The 22,175-nt window shown below is 39.9% G+C and overlaps 1 long non-coding RNA gene across 18 annotated transcripts in view; it reads right to left on the bottom strand.

The window, feature by feature from the left end:
- LOC128136562 (uncharacterized) overlaps positions 1-22,175 on the bottom strand; it is a 131,176-nt gene that overhangs the window by 27,764 nt on the left and 81,237 nt on the right. The window contains exon 6 of one of the 18 annotated variants that reach the window (XR_008233423.1): positions 20,230-20,430. The exons of the other annotated variants lie outside the window; for them this stretch is intronic. This is a non-coding gene — a long non-coding RNA (uncharacterized LOC128136562). The remainder of the gene's footprint in view (positions 1-20,229; positions 20,431-22,175) is intronic. 18 annotated transcript variants of the gene reach the window in all.

The raw sequence follows: 22,175 nt of genomic DNA, 5'->3' as shown, positions 1-22,175 counted from the left end.
AGTACCAGATCGAAGGAGAGCGTGTAGTCATGGCGTAGCTCATCAGAGAGTGCTGAAGAGCTGAGATTGCTTTTCAGAAAAGGTAAGAGAGACTGTGATTTTTGTCTCCTCAGCCCCAGCATTGACGGGCGCCAAGGACCTGACCCTCCGTCACTGAAGCAGTGGACATCCTGGCTTTCCAGGACATGGACACAAGCACAGCAAGCAGGGGTGGCTGTCATTTGCTGCTGCAGCAGCCTCCCACCCCATTTCTTCTATAATTAGAGCTGGCTGGTCACATCTGTGTTGTTCTGAGAAATCTTCAGGAGAGCTTCAGAAACTTCAGAGCAGCAGTGTCCAGAAAAAATTGGTAGGCAACCTGAAACTTTTCAGGTTTTCATGTCCAGAAGCAACACAACCTTCTAGGAAAGAAGAATGTCCTGCCCCCAGGCAGCATTCTGGCTGGGTATTGCATAAGGATAAGTGCTTTTATGAATATTTCTTTTCCAGTGCGCATGGTAGATCTGACCTGAAGGTTGAGATTGACAGTGTGTAGGTCAAAGGAGCCTGACCATTCATTGTGCTGCCCTGCTGCACAACCTGTGAGGTCTATGCAAGCAGAACAACAAAGACTTTAAGCTGCCAAGCAGGGAAAAAAAAAAAAATTAAAACAAAAAAACTAATTGTACTGTTGGTGAAGCAAGACATGGTGCTTATGATGCCCTAGACAGGTTCACTACAGATCAAGTCTGAAACTTAATGAAATCAGTGAAAATATTTTCATTGATTTTGGTGGGATTTGGATCATGGCCAACTAATTTAAGGCAGGTAAAAGAGGAGATGGAATAATATATGCGCATATCACATATAACTGCCTAATGTAGTTGCAGCATGTAAGATACATACAATATAGCATGTATACTTAGGAATTTTATCAGTATCAGGGAGGACAATTATAATAACAAGTGACCTTATTTTGCTTGAAAAAAATGTGGAAGAAAAACATCTCAATTCATTTCACCATGTTTATAACACCCTATAACAAAGATTAGGCATAAAAGTAAACACACAACAAAACAACCGTTGTATTTCTCAAGTAGCGTGTAAACTAAATTGCTGCTACACCATGAGTATCATTTACCTTCAGATTTCCACCTATAATACAACAAATAAAGATTTCTCTAATTCCCTCTTGACTGATATAATTCAGACAGATTGCCATAAAGCCAGTTTGTGGACACATAAACCTATGTAAACAATGTTTAGATCTTCACAAAATTCTGCTAGTTGGCTACTGCAATACTGTAGAAAGTAAAGGACGGTAGGGGATATATAAGGGCTTAGGACTGAACTGACTAGTGCAATTACACCCTCACAAAACAAAATCCCCATTTGTGAGTTCTATGTTGTGTTGAATTTCAGAAGGTCCAACTTTCAGTGAAAGATATTAATCCTGAAACTAGCTCCAGATTAGGTTTATTCCTATGTGAGGATTTAGATATCTCCAAAACACGCACCCAGATTACTTCCTCAGTTCATAAAGCAAGAGAATGCCTTTCCTCTGACCTCGTTTTATCTACGATTTAAAAAGGAGCTTTTGACTGAAACACAGAGGATCAGATATTTTAGTTAAGCATCTGGTTACATTCCTAACAATAAAGAGTATTGAAATGAGTTCTCAACACTGACATGGTCTAATCACCTTCCCCCTCTTCCCTTTATAAAAAATCTAAAAAACAGTAAACATTTGGAAAAATAAAGAACAGTAGACCAACTGAGAAGAAGGAGAGGAAGCAACAACACAAAGAAATATGTTTCATATAATTAACAAAGTTTCCTCCTGAGAGCTTTTTATCTAGCTAAAGATAAGTCTTTCCTCTGCTAAATACCACTTTTATTTTTGACAGAACACCAGTTCTTTATCAGTTCAACAGAGAATTGGACCCAATCTCAATCACCTGAAAATGCTGTCTGACCAAAAAGATTAGAAAATAAGTTCCTTCATGGTGTGCATGATCACTCATAACACCTTTAAACTAAATACTTTTTCAATTCATATGAAATGTGACAAGCAGAAAAAAACTTAAAGAATTTATAAGATTATAGGAATTGCTAAGATTAGCCTATCCACATGAACTTTAATGAAAAGCTGTTTTAAATAGAAAACTGTAGTTTCTGTATATTTTACATAATAGATAAATAGATAACTTTATTTTAAAGTGTTTAATATTCCATCAAAAAGGGAATTAAACTTTAAATTTTGCAACTAAAAACTTCGCCTTGAAGCAATTCTGTTATAAGAGGTAGAGACACCTCACTGTGTGCCCTGGCATGTATAGATTAGCTTGCAGCAAAACAACAAATTGAGCTGTCTGCCATGTAGGTGATGCTTCAATTGCTTTCTTTTTATTTTAACAACTGCTTGGAGGATGGAGAAAGAAGAGAAGTTAAAAATACTCTGTTCTACATGGCTTGAAGAGTTATTGCAAGTTAAACATTATTTGAAGAAAGTATCTTATCAAAAGCATGAAAAAGATTTCAAGATTTTTCTATTTTTGACTTTGGTATATTTCCATGGGGAAACATGAACAAATACAGGAAATGTCAAAATGTAGGTAATTTTATGAGATTTAAGGGTAGCATCAGGTCCAATTTTATTAAGTTCAATGGTGTAAGTTTACCAAGACTTCTGATGAAAGGTTGTCTTTTCAAAGATTCTTTATTCAGAAAAAATAGTGGATTTATAACATACTGTTTTGGACATAATATATTATAGCACCTTTGTCGATTGTAGTATTATTACCTACATATTGAAAGTTTGATTTCTTTTTGATAGGTTGACAATGATGCTCTGTTTTTATATTATTCCCAGTGTTTCAAAGAATTTGTTTGGTGGAGCTGCCAAACAACAAGTAACTAGAATGTCTACATCAGAGCACAAGTTTTTCACACCAAAAAGCTAAAGTGGCTTTGGCATGACTTCAAGATTTACTTTTCCATTAAAAAGCAGAAAATTGACACAAAATAAGCACAGAAAGTCTACAGGGAATGTTTCACTTCCATAACCTTTTGTCCAATCCCATCCCAATTTAGACAGCTGCATGTCTTGAATCGCATCTATGAACGAGCACTTAACAGACGTGTGCAAGTTTTGTTTGTGATCCTTAAAAGCTTTTTGCTCTGTCTGTTTTTCTACAGGTTTGTGTTATCCCCCTACCACGCCATTCTGTGTATTTCAAGTTCACACCTAGTCCATTGAGACAAATGGTAGAGGTCAGTCACATGGTAGCTATTGCACAGTAGTTCTCTTATTTCCCTCACTGTTTGAGCCAGGTTGGCTCAAAAAGAAGCACACCACAGCTTCTCAGAAAGAGGCGTTCCAGTTCATCTGAATTTTCTCATACAACTGGACCCCCTCCCCGCTTTTCATTTTAGTCCATCTTAAAAAGGCACTTACTCTGCAATTTCCACAAAAGAAGACAAAAAATAATCACTTTCCATCATGCCAAATTTCTTCCCATTTTTGTGCCATTTTCCATGTCAGCATGCTATAGTTTTATTGTTATTGATACCAGTTAATAGAAAGGATTTTTTTTCATGCACTGTAGGTCAATAAGCATGCTGTCAGTTCTAAGTAAGCAAACAAAAAACATTTAAATGTAGAGAAATAGGTCTTCATGCATCTCCAGTCCCTAAATCAAATTCCTCCTTGAGGCAAAGCTATCCTCATCCACGTGACTGATTGGACCTGCGTTGTACAGAGATCTAGAGTATTCCTTATTTTCTTCAGTAATGCATTTATTTATGTCTTATATTTGACATGACCTAAGTTTCTCTAATCACTTTTCCAGAGGCATTTCTTGTGATATTTCATGGCCAGATCACTGAAGCTTTCTGAGTCAAGGGCTGCTCCTGTCCAGCCTGCCCTCTGAAGGGATGTTGTCATCCTTGGCAGGCTGGATAAATAAAAGTTTCTTCACCTACACTTTCCTCACTTTTCAGAATTACTTCTTCCCTTCTCAAAAAGGTGCCCGGTAGGCCAGCATCTTTCATTCCTTCTCTTTTTCCTTGCATGAGGAAGCCCTAATGCTGAGGTGATTCCTTAACTGGATCTATGACTTTTTGACAGATGTAGTTTTTGTCCTCAGCACCTGCCAGAGTAGGCTGATGTGAAAAAGCTGAGACTCATATGGAAAACCTGAGTTACACATCCACCTTTCCTCTGGCGGGATGCTGAAAAATGAGGTCATGTTCTTATTAGTTGCACCTATGGCACTCTGCTCATGACTGAGAAAAAATACTAATCTAAGAGGCATGTCCCACAAGTCTGGCTACAGTGGTTTTGTGCTCTAGAATACCATTTTCCATTTCTTGTTTGTAGGAGTGGTTGGCTAAGGAGGGATCATGACCAGGCAGGTAAGGCAAGGCAAAAGATGTAATTATTGCCCTGATCTTTAGCCAGTGCAGTGGTTCCCATGGGACACATAGAGGTTACTGAGACCATCTTCAGGCTTATCTAAGTTAAATGGAAAGCTACTTGAGTCCCCAGACAGTTTGTAGCTGAGGGTGTGCCAGGGTTGCCTCACCCTGGCAGTAAGAATGCCTCTTATTCTAAATTTGCATTTGCTGCAGTTGTGGAGATCAGACCCAATCGTTTGAAGAAAAGCTGAAATAGGAAGTGCCATTCAAAAACGTGGTATGGAAAGAGGTACCGTGCTGGTGGTAAACCAGCACTACTCAATGAAGTAGGAAAATTGGTTAGAGACATAAAGGCTGCTCCAGGAGAGGGAGAGGCAGACCATTACCATCTGGATGACTTTTAAAATTATTTTGTATTTTCTTCTTCAATTTTTCTTGAGTGAACAGCCAGCCTGCCAGAGGAGTTAATCCCAGAGAAAGTCAAGGTGATCAGACATTGAAGTGCTCTGTACCAAAGTGACAACCCTGTTCAGGAGAGGGGCACGAGAAGTTGCCGTGAACAGCTCAGACAGCCCTCCTGAAGCACCATTCATCTTTTCCAGTGACTGCTGCCCAGCCTCTTCTCCATCGAGAGCACATCATGTGCCTGAAGATGAGAGCATGATAAGGGCACAAAACCATCAGGTTTTAATAAAGTAAAGGTGTTAGGAAAGGAGATAAGAGCATAGAAATAGGGATGAACATGAGTGGGCGTGATGGAAAAGGAAAGGGAGAGAAGAACTTGAGCTCTCCAGTGGAGTCAAGAACAGAGAGACAGGAGGCTGCAGAAAAGGCAGAAAAGACTGTAGAATCAGCACTTGAACAGGGAACAGAAGTACAGTTATTTTACAAATGTAACAAACACAGTGTTTGAAAACATATGAAGAAGGAGGAAATCACTTGGTACCTGGCCTTGTTGATTCTATGGCAAAAGAGCATAAGAACATGAGACTTCAGAGATGGAAGATAAAGTAGCATTTGTGGTCTTACAGGAAGAAAAAACTAATGATGAAAAGAAAGATCAAGAGTTTACATTATAAAAAAAAATAGCTGTAGACAATAATCCTAGTAGAAGTAACACTGTCAGAAGTAAAAAGCAGAGTAAGAGACACTGCCAACTTGTAAGTCTTGGAAAGGGCACAAGCTAGGGGTGGAGGTCAACAGAGAAAAGGGATTTGGTGCGAAAGACCGTGGAGAAGGATCAGTTCCAAGTAGAGATGAGGTTGAAAGCACATCACTGCAGTAAGATGTGAGAACCAATGAACTATTTTAGGACAAATGGTAAGATAAAGAATAGGAAATGAGAGGCAGCAAAATGGAAGTGCTAGCTGATTTGATGATTAAAACTACAGAGGAGAGATGGGGGACTTGAAATACCAATAAAGGGGGGTGTGAGAAGTCAAAATCAAAGGGAACATACAATAAAAGGTGTGTAGTGACATCAGTCACAGTGGAATACAATCAAAACAATGAAAATTCAGTATTTACAGAATTATATTGCCTAATTACTTTTGCAATAAGCATTTTCATCCAAGTCACTTATTTACATTAGCTGAAGCTCACAGTATCTTATCCTTGCTTGACAGATAGACAGCTGGACAAGTAAGTTGACAGAGCTACCTACAAGGCAGAGAGTTTTGGGGTGAGAGTGGAGAATGGCTGGCTGAAGAACTGAGCACATTGGCCTGGAACCCCCAATTTTTTTAGAACTGCCAAACAGCTTACCCTTGTTAAATGAATGTAATTTAAAAATGCATGGTTTTATTTTGGTATTTTAAATGTATGCTAATTTTTAACATAGTCTTTAAAATTAGCCTTATTCTAGGATTTTAACCCTGTGCTAAATTCGGTTCTAGTGTGTCACAGAATCATAGAGAAGTCCAGGTTGGAAGGCACTTCTAGAGATTGTCTGGTCCAACTTTCTGGGTCTTGAATTAGGTTATCCAGGGCCTTGTCAAGCCAAGACATGAATACTTCCAGCAAGGTAGACTATACCACTTCCCTGGGGCAAACTGTTCCAATATTTAAAAGTGCTCTTAGTGAAGTTTTTCTTATATCCAGACAGCATTTCCCCTGAAGCACCTTGTGCCCCTTGCCTCTTGTCCTGTCACCATGCATCATTGTGAAGCGAGGACAGCTTCTCCTCTATAACAACCTTTTAGCTACGAGATTACTTTGATCCCCTGAGCTTTATGGTCCCCAGGCCAAACAAAGGCAATTCTTTCAACCTTTCTCCAATCATCAAGTTCCCCAGCACTCTGATCACCTTGTTGACCCCAAATTGGACCCATTCCAATTTTCCAGTGCCTCTCTTAAAACTTTTTAAAATCCTTTCACAATGTGAAAATGTGAACGGATTGTCTCCTGTGAGCTGAAGAAGGAAGGACACCTTTGTATGCCAATCTACTGATTCTTTTCAATATGTCCAGTAGCCATCGCTTTAGCTTCTTTTCTATCATAAACTGTGATAATCCATAGCTTCTCCATGTCCTTTCTAAGTCTTTTCTCCTCCACCATCACAGTACACGCAGGTTTCCTACCACAATAGTTCCCCTCTGTGTTTACTCACATCATCCTGCCCCATTCTTTACTGGGCTTTGTTTTGCATGATGTTCAGGCAAGAGGCAAGTGCTGACTCTAACCATAATGGACAACACGTTGGCTTATTTCCTAAAGGCTACAAAGTGCTCCTTTTCTTTGCAGAAGACTGTTTGCTTTAAGAGTTTGGAGGAATAAGATGTATTATGCTTGGGAGGAGATTCCTTTCTGAGAAGGTCCTTTATTGGATAAGCATACAAAGTCTGGTGATCCATGAGAGTCAGAAAGTAAAAGGTTAAGGGTGAGAGTGAGAGAAAACAGGGATAGTTGAATTCTAGGCAGAAAGCTCTGTCTGGCTTCAGAGCAATTAAGAGAAATTGTCAGCAAGGCACCAAAAGAATAATTCAAGAAACATGATGTCACAAGATATCTGTGTCTATGGTATTAATGATACTTGGGATTTATTGCTCTTACTGGTGACCTAAAGAATATGCAGAAACCAGGGCAAAAATAAAAATTAGAAAATTGCAGATGGAGGCTTATTTTAGGGCAACCTTCAGCAAGACTTTTTTATCTTTCATGACTTTCAGAGCTGAGATTTAGAAGTAGAAAGCTGTTCTCTGGATACTTGAGTAGACTTTGAACTGAAATAGGTTTTCTTCACAGCTTTTGGGCTGCTTTGTTCAACAGAGGCTGTTGCAGCTGAAACTAAGCACAAAACCTAATGCCAATACATTCACAGTGCTGTTTCCCAAGACAATTAAATGGATTTATTCACCAGCTTTGGCACAATTTTTATCCAGATATTTGATCTAGGTTCATCAAAAGGTTGACAGCCCACAGAGGAAACAAGTAGTGATCTGGAACTGGATAATAAAACAGACTAACTCGGAAATGTGCAACTGTGTAGATCTGGAATGAGAAAAATTAATTTAAGATAGGAAGAGCTGAAGGGCTATACAGAGACCCTTTTTCCTTGTAAATGGGAGCCCTTACAGGGAGAATTACACCACTTTAATAAGCACATCAGGTCTGAGATCTTCAATGCACAGAGAGTGTGGCACTGCTACAAAATACTGTGACCTTAAAAAAGGTGACTAAAAGCTGCTGCAAATGGAGGACATGCAAGCCCATACGCTGTCACCAAACTCAAAAAGAGGCAATGAACTGGAAGGCTGCTCTGAAGCAAAAGAGGGACTGAGATATGGACCTCTGATGGCCTGGAACTCAGCAGAAGAGAATTTTCAAGAGGTGTGGAAAAAGGCATTGCAGGAGTCCAGGTGGCTGCACAGGGAACAAGAATGAGGTTTTCCTGGATTCCAGGAAAAAACAACATGGAGGAAAGAGAAGAATCATGTGAGAGAACAGGTTCTGGGGGAGAAGAAATGGTGGCAGAAAAATTTAGTAAGGCTGAAGGTAGACAGAGGGAAGGAATATATCTGGTGCAAATGAGAGTGGAAAATTAACAAAATTATCACTTTTTTCTCCCCAAACCACAAAGAAGTAGATTCTGGCCCCTACTCCTGCTGAATTGTTACAGCAGCAGCTTTTCCACTGAAGCCTTATGTTACCACTCAGCCTGAGTAAAGAAGGCAAAATTAGACTTTTTTCCACTAAAAGCAAGTATATGTACTTCAATATTTTTCTAGATTTAACCTGGAAACCTGCAACTGCTGTACTGGTGAGGTATGTGTTGTTTGAGTATGAATAGGGCTGTGCTGGGGAAACCATGGAAAGATTTGGTGCATATCAAAATATCTCAGGATTTATGGTGGAAGGGGAATGAATATTCTTCAAAGTGAGGGGAGATGGCTGTAGTCTGTGGCTTAGAAGGTCACAGCGTAGCAGAAGACAGAGGGCAAGGTACGCTGGAGATACGAGCCTGAGATTCAGAGCTAGACTTCTGCGAGGACCAAGAATATTTGGCCGTGCTCTTGGGTCGGATCCGTCTAATATTTTCAGCAAATTACGTAATGTGACCTATCCCCACAAATCACTAGAGACTGCTGGTGAAAGGAGTTTTCCTATCTAACACTGCAGTTACATAAAGCTCAGCTCTGTGAAACCAGTGCATACATAGCACCGAAAAGTGGAACAAATGCACTTCCGCGAGCTTCCTAACTGTAAAACCCCAGCTGTGCTGGGATGCTGCTGTCCTCCAAAAGGTACATTAGGATGCATGAACATGTTGGCATGTTGAATGTGTTCGTGCTGACACATCCTGAAAAGGGTATGTCATCTGAGATTTTAGCCCCTCATGCCAGTTATTTGCATACCGCTGTCTGAGGTTATCGGGAGTGTGTATGTATTCTACGTATTTGCTGAAATAAACAACACTCATAAGGCTCCTCAGATGCACAGTCAATGGGGAGTTCACTGACTACACAAGATTTTACATATTTTGCAGCAAATTCAGACTTCCAAATACAAAACACCGCTCACAGGGACATGGGGTAGATTTATGACTCCATCTGAGGAACTTGGGGTCCATAAACCAGTGAACAGATCACCCTCATCCATACGCAGGTTTAGGTTTCCACTTCTCCAGGAATATTTTCAATGATAGTCCCTCTTAATAACTGCAGTGCAAGTGTTATTTAATAAAAGTCACTGATATGTATTAGAATTTGCATTATTTTTAACTCTTTCAATTGAATGTCAAACTCTTTCAATTAAATGTCAAACAATTTCAATTAAATGTCAAAAGTGAAATCGCTTGCAGAAAACAATGCAAGATTTTCTTTAATGCAGTATATCTTTCAGTTACCAGGAAGGAATCTCACACACTGATACTGCAAAAGAATCCCAACTTTGTAATACAACCTTTACTTCACTGAACATTAATAACACTTGACAAAAATCCTATGAGCTTGAGTCAAGTCTTGGGTCACATGTATTAAATCATACGTAATTTTGTTAAGTTACACCAGGGTAAAAATCTCTGAAACATACAGAAGGAGCAAACCTGTTCACAAAGTGCTGCAACAGAAAGAAATTCAGTAGAAATTTGATCTCTTGAGAGATTTTGATATGCAATGCTATTTCCTAAGTAATCTTAAGAAATTTTCAATGAAAATGATAAACCCAATCTGCCATGCTGTTTGTCTCACTAGAAGCTTTCATCCCTGAAACAAACCGAATGAAAATTTTCCACAAATGAAAAACAATTTTAAGTGTTCACAGATATTTTATATTATTTCAAAAGAATATGTTGGGAGCAAAATTAAGATGGAAAATTTTAACTTCTTCTAGAAAATAAACTGACCAAATTTATGGGCAACTTGGCCATAGTTCTTTTGAAGTGCATGAAAAAGAAGATTGATGATGAATGTATTTACTTCCTCATCTCACATACTGTATGGAGTGATTTCAGCCAACACTATTTATTCCTAGATACTATGCTACTTTCAAAACCTGTTCTTGTCTACATTATATCTAATATGCAAATGGCAAGGAAATACTTTCCTGGATTGGACAGATCAAATCTGATGTACACCAATTTACGACTGGACCACTAACCATGTGCAAAGTCTACCAGTCAAACATTAACAGTATATGTGATGCATATGTGGAGCTATAGAGTTGTAACTAATTTCCTCCATAGGGGGAACAAAACAGACTGACATTCCTTGTAAATGTTAGCTTTCTAATAGTGCTTGGAAATTTTTCTTTCTCTTTAAAAGTGTTTTCCTGAATAAAAAATGAAAACTGTATTCTACTGACCTGTCCTATGCCCATTCTGGTGTAGAAGGTGTAATTCCCTCAAAGTGTAGTTACACCGCACTGAAAGTGAAGAAAGAAAGACTAAACAGTCCTAAAAGTATTTTTTCTCTATCAATGTGGAAAGGACATTTGTGGAAAACCAATAAATTCACATCAGTGAATAAACATTAAAATAAAAGTAAAATATTTCGAAGTATTTCTAAATATTTCTGATAAAACATTTCTATTAAAAGTTATCTTATCTTTGAAATAATTCTACATGGAAAAATGAATCCGTTCCAGTTTCAGCTGTTTCTCATGGGAATGGGAATTGATACAATAAATAGAAGCAGCTTATTGTTGTTGCTCTCCAGTCTTTGACTTACGTTACTAGAGCTGTTTCTCTGAGCTTATCCCTCAGTGCTCGTGGTTAATAATCTTTCAATGAAGAGAAAGTTAAGGCTTTTTTTTCAATTTTGTGTTTCTTTTTAATGTGTATCAGCTCAGCTAGCTGAGAAATGTCTTGAAATATATTTTGGAGGGAAATACAAAGCAAAACAAGTTATTACTGAAATTATTTCCTCCCTCCTCCAGCAAAAAAAAGTCTCAAGCTCTGTGAAAGACAGAAAAAAAATGCACATGAATCAATTATGAAAAAGAGAAAGTTTCTTTGAATGAGGAAAAGCTGATTGGAATTAAGATAGGCTTTGTTCATATCTGCAAGGTACAAGGAGAGGACTTTTCAGTGGAACAGAAAAGGGGGATTTGGGAGGGTTTGGCTGCTTAACGCTATAGTGCTTCAGAGCCCATGTGAAAATTTGCTGCTAGCTATTAATCATCATTGTGCCCCTGCAAAGAAGCTGTTACAATGATGACTATATGTCATTATATTCCCACTGTAAGTAACGAATCAGAGAGCTGGGAAAGTTGGATAAGAGCGGCTGGCAAACTTTTAAGCGGCAGAATCTATTTAAATAAATTTACATCACATTTGCTACTTTCTCTGGTATGGGAATCATACTTTAAAATGAAACAATATGCTGTGTTCATGGGCCCTGGTCTTTTATTCTCCTGTCTCTGAGCCTACTTTGCAGGTCAGCCTTTGCCAGCGCTGACAGCACGCTTTTCTCATAGCCTCTCCTTCTCATAGCCTTTGGTTGCTTTCAAGTTCAATTTAGCACAATGAAGTTGTTATGCATGACAGTTTGGAGAGCAGAATAGGTGGTGTCTGAGCCTGCTGTGTCGCTACAAAGTGGGCTCATTCTCCACAAGCCGGCTCAGTTACTGAAGCCTTGCTGGTGGGACACTGCAGTGGACTTCCAGACGTTCCCATCCTGACGAAAACAATTAGCTTCAAACTGCAAGAAGCCGCAGGGTCGCCCTTTCTTTCAGTGAGACCGCGCCATTTAATATGCTGCAGTGGATTTCAAATTCGTGTTGATTTATCCCGTTGTACTCTCCTTTTATGGTCTTTATTTACAGATGTGTAAAGGAACAGGGAAAGTTTGAGTCTCACACGGTTCAAGAGTTTTATTAGAAATCTAAACCATTGTTTTATGTTTATTTTATAAAGAAATAGAGTTGAAACATGTCAGGCTTAATTCCGTTAGGCTGAACTGCCTAAAAGAGAGCCCTGAGGTTCCTCAAACAGAACCTGAAAGTGTCTCTTCTGCTAACCATCAGCAACAAGCCAAACAATAAACAACCCCAAAACATTCAAGATGCCAACACAGTCGTCTAGTAGAAGAATACCAAAAAGAGCTATAAATCATTTACAAATGGCAAATTACTCAATTATTAAAAATAAGTTCATTTTGAGCCTGTGTTTGACGTACCACAAGACACTCGTCTATGCCAGGCACAGCTCAGCAGGTCTGGTTGTGTTCATCACTAACAACATCGTGGGCTACCGAATTCAATTGTACAACACAGTTACTACTCCTACAGGATAAATATTACTTTATTTTTACATGAACTTAGCTATTAACACAATGAAGCTTTCTTGGTTTTTTTTCTTATCGAGAACTACTAGCATTGGTATGGGAAAGCAAGCCAGTTGCACACTACTTGACTGTGTATGCTGTTAACAGATGCGCTTGGTTTCTTAGATTCCCCAGTAGAAAAGAATCAGTTGTCTTGATTATGGATCTTACTAATTACTGGGTAAACCCATCAAATAATTCTCATTCTAGATTAAAAATTAGCTCAAAGAGTATTTCAGCAATCCTTCCATGAAAGACTGCACTATTAGAATAGTAAGCTATTCCGCCCCCCTTTGCCTCTTCCCTCCCTATCCACCCCTCTCTTTTTTTTTTTTTTTTAAATCTGCAAGGACAAAATGTTATCTAAATTCCTTCTTTGTAAACTGCTTGGTTTGGCTCTGTGCTGTTAAAAGGTAAAGTGAAATTATACCAGCAAGTCTTTTGTATCTTAAAAATTATTTCTGTTTATCTAAAGAACCAGCTAATGTAATTAAAATATCCAGTTTTAAACAACAAAAAATGCATCAATTACAACTGCAAAAATGTTACAATCTGGTCTAATTGCAGTTTGAGTTTCAGAAGGTTGATTTTTACTACTGCTAATTAACCTTCCTCCAACAATATATGATTATGACTTGGTGTAACTAGCAGGTTGTAACAAAAATTAAAACAATCAGTACTACGTTTCAGGCCAGATGTAGACTTCTCAGTTGAAAAAGGGAGCGGGAATTAGAATACTTTGTTTCTGACATAATTTATACCAGTGTGTCAGGCCACCAGAGCTATTCTTAACTGTTAAATACAGAAATTTTCTCTGTCATTCATTCACAAAAGGCCAAACATTATTTCTGCAATATTGATGCAGCTAAACACTTCCCTTATTAATGAATGGCCTCATGTGAAGAATGTGTGATACATTATGGTATTTGCTCTTTATTTAAGAAGTAGAAGAGTGCAAATGAGTTGTGTCAATGAGGAGGCAAGTTAAACTATAAAAGAAAATGATGCATGACCCAGCCTTTAAAATCACAAGAAGAACCTTTGCTTGATATATTTTATCCAAGCAATATGGCTTTGTTGTAATTCTTCAGGCATCAGTGATGTAGGTCTCACTGATTTTATCAGTAGCAGATTTAGGTCTACAAAATGGAAAAAAGCCATTGAAATACAAGGTTTTTCAGGACAAGATGGAATACAAAAAGAACAGAAAATAGGAAGAACTGGAAGAGCAACACAGACTTGAAACCAGCTTAATCCCAATACACAATCACTATAAATCAAGAATGCCCTAAGCAAGCATGCATGTGGTCATGTCAATCAAAAAATGGAGCCTAATTTTAGGCCCATGAAAATAGAATGTTTAAATTCTCTAAATCAATTTTATAATAATTTTGTTGCGGTCATGATGGCCTCAATGCAAAAGGCAAAGTTTCCAGGAAGAGTTAATATCTCTTATGAGGCTGGGATGTTAGGAAATGTTCACAAACCTGAAAGCTCCCCTGTTATTTTCAATGTGTCGGCTGGGTTAACAAAAGATTTTTCTTCTCCTATAAACCTATTCTGGGGTTTTGGAAAATTTTACTCATAAGTAACCTGATTTTCCAAAAACTGATAACTGCAACTCCTGTTGATGCCAATAGGAATTGCTGGTTTTACAGCTCATCCAAAACAGACAAAATCAGACTTGGAAGCCTACTTTTAGGCATTTGTTTTTTACTAGCATGGCCTTGTGATTCATCCAGAAATACAGATGCTGCTGCTAGAAAAACACCCACACATACACTACTTAAGAAATACTGTGATGTTGGTAGTATATTTGTGTTTGTACATACATGCATACAAAGTGGTGGAAAATTTGTTATGCAAATAACCTCGCTGTACTACACTGATGCTCTTTGCTGTTGTTGTTCTATTGTTTCACTGTAATTTAGCACTGCTTTCTCTTTTTTTTAATTTTCCAAACAAACATAGCACAAAAAGTAGTCAGAGCAAATTTATCTGTGCCCAAGCCCATTGCTCTCTGCTGAGTATCTTGGACCAGAATCATGGTGCTGCCTAAATTATCTCTTCCAAGCAGAGCCAGATGCGCAATGTAGCTGGTGTTTCCACCTCCTTGGGACTCAGAGTGGTGTTCCTTGTGATGAAGTTGAATATTTTTTTTTCTGTTGCCTGTTTCAGAGTGTGTTTGAGGGTGGATGAAGCATGAAATATCACTTTGGCAATGGATTAGTATCCTCACAAGAATACGTTATTTATACCCGGACTTTCAAGGATCCATAAAACTGGAAACTACCCAGAAACACACATTGTTCGGGTTAAACCCAAATGTCTGGCAAGGCTGAGTTGCAGAAGTTGACTAACTCATTCTGGAGCAATGGGAACTCAGTCAATGCCTAAATTCAGACATTGGCTTTCTTCCAAGCTGCAGGACATCCTTGGCTTTATCTATACACCATGATGCATTGATTTAAAGAAAACTGGAAGAAGTGGAGAAGAGGCTCAGTTAAACCTTTTCAGTTGCACTGGTCTAGTGTGATGTAGTCAAGGCTTATGCACTTTTAAGCACATGGTAACAAACTTGGGAACCTTTGGATGCATGACCATGACTGAATACAGGAACTGTTTCACTGCCTTGGACATACAAGGGAAGAATTGCACAGACTAAGTGGTATTAAATAGCCTCAATTTTATTTATAAGCACTGCAAAGGGACCATCTACTACCAGATATGGTATCTGTAAGGAACAGCTGTTCCAGCTTTCACTGCACTTGTTTTTGACAAGTTAAATCTGGATCTCTGAGCCGTAACACTTAAAGGAGTTAGACCTCTGGCTACTGGGTCTGTGCTGCGATAGCTGTGAAGGAGGCAAAAAACCTGTCAGCCACAGCCAGATCTTTCTGGCCCCGCCTCAGGAAAGTCTCTCCTGACCTCCTGCTAAGGCAGGTTACCAGGTGTCCCATCTGGTCATTTTAAAACCTGCTAATTGACCCAGTGACAATGGAGAGGTTGGGATTGCAGCTTTCCACTGGAGATCCAGATTAAATGATAAAGCCCTGTGCGAGATCTGGCTGGTAAACTGTAAAGCCAGCTGGAGGTAGGTGGGACTCTCAGCGATGGGTAGATCAGTGGTGCCTCACCTGGAGACAACCATTGACCTCCAGGGCCCCCTCACACCATCACCTGAACATCAGTTGTTACCTACATGACAATATATATGTTTTCCTGGGCGGAATACAGTGCTTCATCATTGCCAAAAATGCATGGCCTTCTGCTTGCGCAGCCTAACACATGCCCTTATCAGGCCAGTTCAGATAGCCGGTGTGTAACTGGAGACTGTTTTCAGCCGGTGCCTGTTTATTGGTTTCTCTCAAATTAGTTTGGCTGTCTCGGGCTGGTTCCCAATGGACAGGTGTCCATATCAGAGAACGATGGCAACAATTGACACTAATTGGCACCCCTGTTGACTGTCTCGGCAGCTTGCAGCCTCTAGAGGTGGTCCCTCCCCATCAGATGAGGCACGCTGGTGGTAAGTTTGCTCTGCTGCAGCCTCTGCTGCACCAGCACTGTGACAAAGGAGCTCCAGCAGTACACCGAAAAGCAGACAGGAAAAAAACATAAGGAAATGGCTTTGTGTGGTAAAACCTGTATTTCTGAGTAGAATGTTTAACAACCAATAGCTTTTGATATACAGCTAATGCAATGGCAAAGTTAACCGTGGTGGTGAGGTCTGGCTGTACACGTTGATCAAGCATCAAGACAAACACCAAAATAAATATCTCCTAAGCAAATTCAGAGAAAACAAACATTTCTCTGGCCTCATTGCAAAAGCAGCAGTAAAAAGAGTTTTAAATTTTCCACTAGCACATAGCTCCAGGCCTCGTTTATTTTATATTTTATCCTCCGTGCATTGGTTTTCCAAAATCAAAGTTCTCAATTAAAGAACTGCGCTTACAGGTAACGCACATTTTTGGAATAAGCAATTGTCAGCAGTCTTTGTAGGGCTTGCGCAGGAAAGCAGTTAATAAAGATGCACATTTGCTGTTTTCTGTATCAGCATAGTTTACTACCACATCTCAGACAAGCACCACAACTTAAGTTGTCTTCCAAAGTTTGGCAAGCTTCAGTAGATTCATTAGTGGGTTTTTCTTTAGGACCAATGAAGCTCAAAGAGCCCCTAACAATGGAGCTAATCACTGTCTCTTCCCTGACTCAAGCTTACGTTTTCCCCTTTTTCACCACAGACTCTATTTCTGAGCAATTGGATTTCAGAACAAATAAATATCGGCATTTTTTTCCCTTGCTTACATCTTTTGTGTATATTTTTTCTTTGCAGCCACTTGTATTTAAACCACCATGGTAAATGGTAGGGTTCTTCAGGTAATATTTCATTGGACACAAATGGTGTAGCATTAAAATGCAGATAATGTTACCTCAATTAGAGAATACCATGCAAAACTTTAAAAAGACATAGCTAAATGTTTGGACTAAACAAGCAAGCCCACGTTGTTACGAAAGGCATTGAGCGAGCTGCAATTTCAATGGCTCCACGAATGAATAAACGTGAGACTGTATCAACAGTCCTGAACAAGCGCCCGATTTGTGTGCACAGGGAGTGCAATGGTATCAGTTGACTGGCTCTTTGTGGCGGCTATAAAGTACCCTTGAATGTGTCAGTGGAGGGAGGGCACACGGACAATGAAGCCGTGACAGCTGAATATCAGCAGCAACCTTGAACCTCAACCGGTCCCACCGTCCCGGTGACTCCAGCTGCAGCATGGACATGCGTGGACAGACGGACGGACCTTCGGCACTGCCTGTCATTTCTCCTGCTCCAGCTCCCTGAGTTGAAATGACAATTTCACCATGCGGCAAGACCCTGCTAATAAGCGCCAGGGAGCGTTCACTTATTAGCGATGTTGCTAACGATATGTTCAGCATCCTAATCAGGGCCTTGCTGGCATTTGCACAACAGAAAACAGAAAGCAAAAACAAAGCCAGTCGCCACTGATGAAATGTTGCCTATCAGCATCTGTGGCCAAAGGAGGCACAAGATGCTCCACTGTGAAGCAATAGTTTTTCTTCTTGATTTGAGTGTTGTGTTTGGAGACCACTTGCTTTATTGACGCTAACAGCACACAATTGGTTAAAACACTGCAAGGAAGTAACAATTGGCATCTGGCATGCAGTATTTTCTAATGGAAAACAACAGAATTTTCCTAAAGATCAGCCTTGTGGATTACATGTTAATAGTGTGCTGTTATTAAGACACACACAGTACACAGCACAGCCCTGCAAACCTCTCTGTGGCAAAGCACATCAGTATAGACCAGCAACGGCATCCCTTTGCTATAGGTAAACAAGTTGGCACCCTCTACAGAGGATACGCTTTGGCCACCCCTGCGTTCTCCTCCCTTCCAGGAGGGATGTCAGCACAAACGCCCATGCTGAGGAAGGCAGGGTCTTTTGCCGGCTCCTCATCCCCATCTCATGTAGTTAAGCTGATGACACGGCAAATTACTTTTCAGGATGAGAAAGGGTAGTACACAAACAGCAGGGCTCTTCTTTTAGCACTGAATATTAGTTTATCAGTAAACTGGTATAAGGAAGAAATTTTCATGGCACAGAACAAAGAAATTTCTCCTTTCTCAAACATCTGGCCCATCATACCGCACCCACTGAGCAGTCACTTTGCATGTTTGTAAGCTTGTCATTTAGGATGAATTGAAAAACAAGTCTGGGTTTGGCTTACCATGGCAATGCTGTCTTATTTTGGTCTCATCCTTTACATATGGCAGACAGCAACAGAGGATAGTTTTTGGAGAGATGGTATAAATGAACATGTCTCCAAAAGAATTACAGGGCATGAGCAATTTCTGGCTAGGAACAGGTCTTCCATAAAGTAGGAACTAATAGGGGAATTTTTGCTGGCTGTTCTGGGGAGTAATCCAATCGCCTTTTTGGCTCTGGACATGGAGAGAAAAATAATGAGGAACTACACTACCTAAAAAATTCAGACTTTTTTTTTTAAAAAAAAAAGGCCTTTTCAGCTTTTGAGCCATTGCTTTTCTAAGTGCATGAAGTAACAAGTCAGCGGTGTTTTTCTCCTTTACATAAACAGCAAAAAGTAGGATGGCAGCAAATATTTCCAGAAGAATTCCCCTAAAAGCCATATGAGCAGCCTCCATAAAATGGAAACAAGGAAGGCTCGAAGCTGGGAAATGACATGAGCCTCCACAGCTCAGTTTCCTTGAGATTTTCCAGAGAATTCTGCAAGGAATTGCCAGTTTATCAGTATGAGCTTCCATCCTCAGCTTCTGTGCTGCTTTCCAAAGGGCTCTGTGAGCTTTCCATCACGACACCAGGAGAGGCTTTGCCAGCAAGACTTCTAAGCCACTTGTGTAATTGTGCATCCACAGGACTCTGCAGTCAGAGCACTTTTTACCTGCCACTGGTTTGAAGGATGTGCTGGATCCATAGCCCTGATCCCGTTCCTTCTGCATGGGCTAGTTTGCTCCCTTAGAGAGGAAAACGGAGAACCTTATGGCACTCTCAAAGCTTTTCTCCCTCTTAAGTAAATTTCTTTATGAACAGAATACCGTAGTTTTATATTTTTACCCAATAATAGTTGCACAGGCAGTGTTGGCACAAAAGTGGGGTGAGTAAAGCAAAAATCTGTGAATTGTTTTATCTTCTAGTGAGAAAGAAAAGATTTCAGTTGGCTTTATCTACTAACAGAAAGTCTGGAAAATAATAATAGAGGTTGGTTGTGGCTTACTGCATATGCGTAAGAGTAGTTCTCAACTCCTGCATGCAGTCACCTTGCACCTCTTTAGCAGAACAGCATGAGCTAAGCACAGGGGATGGATAACATCCCTGAGCTCTCCAGCAGGCACAGGGATGCAGGGAGTGAGGGATAATTTACTACTGGAAGAGCTCACCTAGAGATTACTATTCTCTGGAGGAAGAGGTGAGCAAAATAAAAAACAGTGACTTCCTAGAAGTCTCTCTGACATGAATCAGTGCACACTACTTACTGCTTAGGGACGGCTGTGCAAGCAGTTGAGCCCTAAGAGGATTCTACTAACAGAAATGCACGTGTGTTCCCTTAGTGGCTTTTCCTGCACCAATACCTTAGCAGGATCTTTATTCTTTTTAATGGGTACTAGTGCTTTTCATAAAAGAGAGATGACATTAGGAGAACACAATAATGCGAACACTTAGGAATATAGGTAACTTTCATCATATAAGTAGTCCCACGGAAGTCAACAAAGCTTTGTGTGCTTCACTGTTTGAATTCTGGGCACTTGGTGCTATCTCTTTTTATTTTGAATCAATGAGGTTTATGTGAATTATGTTCACTCTAGAAATATATTATCTAAAGATTTTTTTGTATTTATATTGACACTTACAATATACAGTTATGGTATAAATTTTATGAATGCCAGAGACTAAAGTACCTTTTCCAAATATACTGACATTCATCATGAGCTAACATCTCCGCAAACTGCTTCTGTTTCTCTCACATTCATATTTATTGTATCTGGGCTTAGTCTTGCAAACAATTACTTACCTCACTAACTTTATCCATGGAAGGGTTCTCACGGCAGTCTGAGGGCCCATCCTTGCCAAAACTTGTATGTGTGAACACTCTTCTTACAGAAGAGGTCTTTCTGAGTAATAATTTCCACTTGAGTGACTTTCACATGACACTTGAAACTAAGAATAAACTCCTTCATTAAAACGTGTCACTTAATCTTTCATTGGGAACATACTCGAGGAAATAAAGAGATAAATAAAATAAGAATGAATTGGCAGAGCATGCAGGTAGCTAAATTAAATTTTAAATACAGAAAGATTTAGGAATGAAATTCAGGTTAATAGGTCACCGCAATGCCTACAGCTGGAGCATTCATTTTTGTTAGCCCTCATACAGACACACTCAGCAGATTTGATTTAACACAAATGTATGTGGTCATGTCTGAAAATACACCAGCCTTCATAAAATAGTAAAGAAGCATTTTTCATGGCCTAATATAGCAGGTTATCTAGAAAAACCTTATAAGGCTGTGAAATATTTTACTTAGATTACGAACACTTAGCGGGGCAATCATGCATGTGCATGATCATGCACGAGCAGCTGAGGATGAGACTCATCCCTCCTCACACACATGGTAAATAAGGTTTGCACAGATAGCTTTGGTTAGGAGCAATTGCCCAGGCGCACTCCGTACATGGGGCGTTATGGCCACAGCATCCATACCAATAGGGGCAAAACAACCTCTGCCAACTAATTCTCATTGATCTGTGGTTTTATGGGAAATGCACTGTGAAGAACACAACCCAGCATCTGGGGTGCGCAGCAGCCTTTGTTTCATGGCTGGTTTGTGCAGTCAAGAGGGCAGGCAGTTTTCTGTATGGGCCCGGGGATCCTTGTGGAGGACTTTCACATAACGTGACTCATTGGATTTAATAATTGCACATGGTGCAGGTCAGCATGGGATTTGGGCCATGTCATACTTCTAACAGGCAGATATTGCACAACTGTATTTTCATAAATCACAGGCATTGAAACAAGGGAGGCCGAAGAGTTGAAAGCAGGGAAAAATATTGTTACAGTACATACACCGCTCATAATCTTAAACAACATATGTAGAACTACATTTGCAATAAATATTTCAGTTATGTTTCAAAATAAACATATGGGTGGTAAGTTTAAATCCACTTTTAAACAGGCTTTGTGGCAAAGCTGGCCTGGGCAATCTGATGGTGGATAAATTCCCCAGGCAGCATGCAGGACTTGTGAATTCTCTCCACCCTCACGCAGGTGCAGTGCATAAGGCTTGAAGGCAGTGTTCTTGTAAGTCAGCCTGTGATTCAACAGCACAGTCTTAGGCTACCTAAAGGAAGGGTGGCGTAAGCTCTCCTGATAAAGAGAGTTTTCTTTGGCCCTCTCATACCCAAAAGAGCAGCCACATGCATCTATGGCACTTCTCCAGAAAGAAAAGTGCCTCCCAATTAGACTTCAAAGTCCGGAGATTTGCACAGCCCAAATGAGTGCCTTATTGTGTCAGGCTGAAATAAAGCCTGGCAGCACACAAGTGAGCAAGCGCTGGCTGTGGAGTGAATACCAGGGACCCCATGAGAGCATCTGCGGAGGCAGAACGGCTGAGCATGGCTGCGTGCGTGGGGGAAACTGGAAGGCAACCACACAAAATGAGAGTCAGAAGGATGGAGGGAGGCTTTAACAGTAGGGATGCGGGAGAAAATGCAATGGGAGGAAAAAGAAAAGGGGAGACAAAATGAAGAAAACAAGAGGCAAGGAATGAGGGGAACACCTCTGAAGGTAAAGTGTATACAGAACTGGCAAAAAAACAGCAATGGAGAGCAAGAGGAAAAAACAAAGTCATGGGAAATAATAAATTACATCTGTGAAAATTAATAGAAACTTAATAGGACTTAATAGAAAGCTGAATGATACACACAAAGCTGTGGGGATGGACATGTCTGTGGCACAGC

This window comes from Harpia harpyja, chromosome Z, assembly GCF_026419915.1.
Source record: "Harpia harpyja isolate bHarHar1 chromosome Z, bHarHar1 primary haplotype, whole genome shotgun sequence".
NCBI classification, from domain to species: Eukaryota; Metazoa; Chordata; class Aves; order Accipitriformes; family Accipitridae; genus Harpia; species Harpia harpyja.
The sequence above is the reverse complement of the archived record's forward strand: the minus strand, read 5'-3'. Positions and strand labels throughout refer to the sequence as shown.